The following is a 6000-nucleotide window of genomic DNA, read 5'->3' as shown; positions in this document are numbered from 1 at the left end:
GGTCATGGATTTACATGTGCAACAAGATGTTAAACCTGAAGTTTTGACTGAGACACCATGTATCAGATACCAAAGTAAATGGAGAGACAGAATACCATGCAGGAAGGTATAAGCAGGTTTACAAAACCCAGTTAAATGAGTAATGCCTATCAAAAGTACAAAAGGGTTTGGGAGGTTGAAGATTAGAAAGGGCTTCGGAAAAGGTTTCTGTATTGAAGTTCCCATCTATCCCCAAGGGGTATAGGTGAGTGGTGCTTCCTTCACACCTCAAGCATGGTGTGAGGACCTTTAAGCAGACTGCTTTAAGAGCTAAACAGGTGTTCCCTAGTTGGAGGGGTATGTGTTGATTGGTGTGGAGAATGGGTGAAAGACCAGACTGTACTGGAAGCCTGCTTACCTCCCTAATGAGGGTAAATGATGTATGAGTGCTGCCAAGGACCACATGTAGGTCACAACATGGAGAGGGATCAGGCCTGGAGCCCTTCTAAATTCTGACCAAAGAGGATCTCCTAGAAGGATGATGGGAACCCTACTGAAAATCTGACCAAAAGACACCACAGGAAAACCAGAGGCTGAGGGTATGATATACATCACCTGCACCGTGAGAAGTGCCAGCAGCGGTGCCTCTGAAGAAACCAGGAGAAAGGCCCACAGAGAGTCAGCCATAATGACCTATGAGACCCAGAAAGTTCTAGTCCATTCATCCATTCAACAATAAATATTTATTAAGCACCTACTACATGCCGGATGATGTTCTAGGCCCTCTAGCATATGTCAGTGAACTACTGTGGAGCCTGCATCCTTTAAAGAAGCAGTGGGGGAGGGAAGACAAACAATAATAAATATGTAAATTACAGAATGTGATAGATACTGAAAAGTGCTATTGGGAGAATGAGAAGCTGGATAAGATGGGAGTTAAATATATTTAAATGTACAATACATATAAAAATTTTATATTTTTAAAAATATTTTTATCAGGGTAAGGACAATGGGAGTTGTAATATTTTTAACTTTAAATTTATAACAATTCCAAACTTATAGAATAGTTATACATTACAGAGAACTCCCATATACCTCCTATGTACATACATATATATATATATATGTGTGCATTTACATATTACCTATACATTATCAATATGGCTCACAGATTTTTATTTAAGTAACTATAATTTCATACTATCCTTATTTATATTAAATATCAAATTTTTATTAGCACACCTTTACTTTTTAGTACAACAAAATTTTCCAGGCTGACCTAGGTTTCAGCCATTTTCCCAAGAATCCCTGGTTTCTCCTAGTGGAGAATGGTATTTAGAAATCAAACAATCAGGATCTGGGTCCTAGGTGTGTTCTTTGCTACTTGGATGTCATTACCCTTTCAGCAGACAAAGCTATAAATATATATATGTTTGTATATACACACACATATTCTATGATATGAATATCTGTGTCCCCCTTGCAAATCCATATGTTGAAATCCTAACCTCCAAGACGATGGTATTAGGTTAAGGGGTCTTTGGGGAGTGATTAGGTCATGAGGGTGAAGAGGATACAGTGAGAAATCTAAGACACAGAAGAGGGCCCTCCCCTGACCATGCTGGCACCCTGATCTTGGACTTCCAGCCTCCAGAACCATGAGAACTAAATTTCTATTGTTTTTGTAAGCCACCCAGTCTGTGGTATTTTGCTATAGCAGCCCAAACAGAGCATGTGTGTGTATATGTATATATATGTGTGTGTTCACATTTATTTGTATGACTGATAAATGTGTGTTTATCTTCTCTTCCCAAGAGTAAGAAGAGTGAACTTGAGCCAACTATATTCAGTTTATTCTTCCCAGAGTCACCAATCAAGTAAGTCATTTCACCTTCCCAGGGACAGCATGGGCAGGGACAAAGAGGGAAACTAAGAGCCACAATAGCTGAGCTCCCTCCACCTGGAAGGAAGGGAAGCATGGGGATACCTGTCCTTCCCTAATACTATCTCCCTAGTAAAAATACATCCTTTTTATCTTTTTTTCTCCCCTCCTGCTACTATAAAGTAGCTCTCTTATCAGTACAGTCTCTCCACTTCTTCCATCTACTCTTGGCTGTCCAAGGATTTGCCTCCTCTAGTTATACCATTTCTTACGTCATCAAAATCTCTCCTTATTGCCTTATTTAGGCCACTCATCATCTTCCTGTTGACCCTTTATTTTTCTACTTCCTTCACAGCCAAGCATATCAAAGAGTTGTCTACACACTCTTATGTCTCTACTTCCTCATATTCATACTTCCTGCAATTCTTTCTTCAACCCCCCTTCAATCAAGCATTCTTCCTTCCACGGGGCTCCTCTGAAGCTGCTCGTATTCATGTCCTTTCTCTTTCCAAATCTTAGTTGACCTTTCAGCAACGTTTGCCAGTTGACCACTCCTTCTTCCTCTCTGGCCTTTGTAAATCACTCTCTCTTGGTTTCCCTCTTACCTCACTGGTAATGAATTCTTACCTTCTTCTTGTTTTCCTTTGCCAGCTCCTCCTCCTTTACCAACCTCCAAATGTTGAAGAGCCCAACATTTGGGATCTCTAGCCTGACCTCATTCTGTTCCATCTACATGTGATCTTAAATACCATCCACATGTCTTTCATTTCCAAAAGTGTATCTCAAGCTCAGACCTGAGAGCCAGACTCTTATAGTAACTCTCAGTCTTCTCCTGAGTATCTAAGAGGTATCTCAAAATAAGATGCAGTGGCAGAGACTAGCTAGTTGTTCACCAAATCCTTATTACCTTGAGCTCCCAGTCAAGCATTTCCTAGCTTCCCATGCAGCTGGATGTAGCTCTAGAGCGGGGCAGAGTCACAAGACAGAAAGAGCTTGGATTCATGAATCAATGAACAAAAACATCACTCACTGAATACTCACATTGAACTGTTTTATGAACAAGAAAAGAAAAATCTATTGTGTTCTGCCATTGCTATTTTAAGGTTATTTGTTCAACAACAGTTAGCCTACACAGACTATTACAGATGTCAAAAACTGAACTTGACTCCCCAACCCAAATTCCTTCCCCCACCAATCTTCTCTACCTTGGTAATTCCTTGGTAACTGATGCCTTTCTCCATTATATTACTCAAGACAGAAGCCTTGATATCTTTCTTTTCCTTATCCACACATCCAGCCCACAAACAAGCTCTCTTGGTTCTATCTCTGTATTATTCCAGTTTTGCTAAAATAACTAACAAACTCACAGTGAGTTACAGTAAATATTTATGCCTCACATACAAGTCTGCAGGCTGGCTGTGCTTGTGCTAGGCTTGACTGACCTTGTTTGTGTTCAGCCTAGTTTGGCTCCAGATTGCAAATCAGGTTTGGGTCTGCAAGCCATGTGTCCCATTCTGGGACTCAGAGTGAAGAAGCAATGGCTTCCTGAAACATGCTCTTTTCACATGGGTGGCAGAGCACAAAAGAGACGACAGAAGTTGTCCATGCCTCCTAAAGCTTCAGGTTGAAATCTCAGTCACGATTCGTAATTATCTTGTTTTTACTGGCAATTTCCCCTATGAAAATGCAGGTTCTGTTCCTGCCTGGCGTCTAGTAGGCATTCAACAAATGTTTATGAAATTGATGTTAAATGAGAGGATTCTGGAAAAGCAGTTTGAGGCTACACTGCTAAAGGATATTGAAATATCATGTAGGAGAGTCTGGACTCCATCCTAAAGACATTAGTCAGTCACCAAAGGAGAGGTCTGCTTTAGAAGGGTAACTATGATGGTAGCTGGGTGATGAATGTCTAAAGAGAAGCAGTTAAAAGGTTACTGTAATTGTCTAGGTTAGAGGAGACTTGAGGCATAAACTAGGGCAGAGGGACTAGAAGGGAGACTGCTTTGAGGTGTTATCAACAAGAATCGGTTAATAACAACAGCATTTATTAAGTGCCTAGAGTAGGCCCAGACTTTATGCTATCTTTACAAAAGCCAAGCAAAATGGGAATTGGTATACTAATTTTGCAGATTAAAAAAAAATTTTCAGAGAACTTATATAATTTCCCCCCAGAATCTCACAGCTAAATAAATGACTATTCTGGAATTCCATTGCAGGACTATCTGATTCCCAAGCCCAGGGAGTGAAAGACAAGGAGTGGTGCTAAGTTTCCAGCTAAGGTAATTACTTAGGATGTCCTTTGCTGAAATACATACAGGTTTGCTGGGAAAGGTAATGAATGTGGTTTTAGTTACCCTGTGGGTTAGAAGCCTGTAATACAGTAGGTGGTTTGCCTGAAACAGAAACTGACTCTGGTTAACTCGCCAAATAGGGTATTTCTTGGAAGGCTATGGGGACTCCCAGAATCATTGGTAGGCTGGAGGGACAGGCTTCATGAAAAGGTCACAAACCCAGGGAGTTCCAGACAGTGAGACAACAAGAACTAGCCATATGTGTATTCATTGAACAGAGAGTTATTGAGTGCATACTCCATGCCAGGCACCTCAGAGCACTGGGGACACAGCAGTGAAGAGTCAATACCGCCACCTTCATGCAACTTACATTCAAATGGGGCACCCAGGTCATAAACAAATCGGTTAATTAAATCCAAAAATATGTCAGATGGTAGAAAATAAAACAAGGAAGGGGGATAAAGAGTGCCTTGAGGAGAGAGAAGTTGCAATTTTCAATGGAGTGGTCAGAAAAGCCCCTCGGAGAGTCCTGGTCCATCCACTGCTGCAGCCACGTGAATGAATGAGAACTCCAAATGTCCCCTTGTTGCTGTTCATTCTCTTGGAAGTAACATCTGATTGGCAAAGATGAAGGCACGTGCTCACCCCCTTATCTCTTCTGAAATGAGGGAGAGGAAGAATTGCCTTTCAACTTGTATATTTTGATAAGCACTACCTACAAAGAACATACATAAAATGAGGGATTTTCCCAAAAGAGATGAGTGTTTGGCCTCTAAAAACCCAAATAACCACAGGAGTGGATGCAACCAATAAGAGAGTCAAAGAAGAGACTCATCAAAGAGAAGAGTGAGAAGAAAAAATAAAGGATAGCACTTTGGAGAATTTTGAATACGTCTGAAGATGCAGGTTGATGAAGAGGAACTAGTAAAGGAGAGCAGAAGGAAAAGAATCTGGAGAGAGCAATGTTTGAGAATCCAAGGATAGAGAGAGCTTACGAGGTCAATGGTGACTTTATGAAGAGGCTTGGAAGAAGACATTGTAAATGGAGAAAGAACCAATGGTGAGTGAAGTAGGGACAGAGTAACCTCTGAGCCAAAGTGTTCTACATCATAATTCATGTTGTTATAAAGGAACTTGCAAAATATATTATCCTGTGTCAAAAGGAATGTAGGACTTCTGTCCTCATTTCATTTGAACTTCACAACAACCTTGTGAGACAGGTCTTATCCTCACTGTGAGATGGAGGAAAATGATATCTAATATTCAGTGTTGGAGATTATAAATCTTTGCCTGGAGTGCATCTTGTTAATAGATATCAAAAGACCTTAAAATGTATGTATTCTCTGAACCAGAAATTCCTCTTTAAGGCTATTTAGCCAAAAGAAATAAGAGCACGCATACAGATTTATCTACAAGGTTATATGTTGCTTGTAATAGTAAAGAATTGAAAACAAGCTAGTTCCAACAAGAGGGGATTGGTATGTACATGCTGTGAAATGATGTGCAATCAGTACCAAATAATGCTGCAGAATAAACTGTTCAAGAAAGAAAAAGGGAAATGGTTTATAATTTATGAAATGGAAAAAGCAGACAACAAAAAGTATATACAGTATGATTCCATTTTTGCTTCTTGTGGATTTTTTCCCCATATTTTCCAAAATGTCTGCAATAAACAAATATTACTCTTATAATGAGATTTTTTAAAAGTAAGGTCCTGTGTGGTTAAGTATTTGTCTGTGTCAAACAGGGATAACTGGGAAAGGAGGGGCCAGAATTATGCTCTTGACTCTTCAATCATTCCTTCTACCACCTCAGGCCATGTCTTCTTATATAGAACAGTCAGTAAGT

Source organism: Grampus griseus (assembly GCF_964374135.1).
Source record: "Grampus griseus genome assembly, chromosome: 1".
Lineage (NCBI taxonomy): Eukaryota > Metazoa > Chordata > Mammalia > Artiodactyla > Delphinidae > Grampus > Grampus griseus.
The sequence above is the reverse complement of the archived record's forward strand: the minus strand, read 5'-3'. Positions refer to the sequence as shown.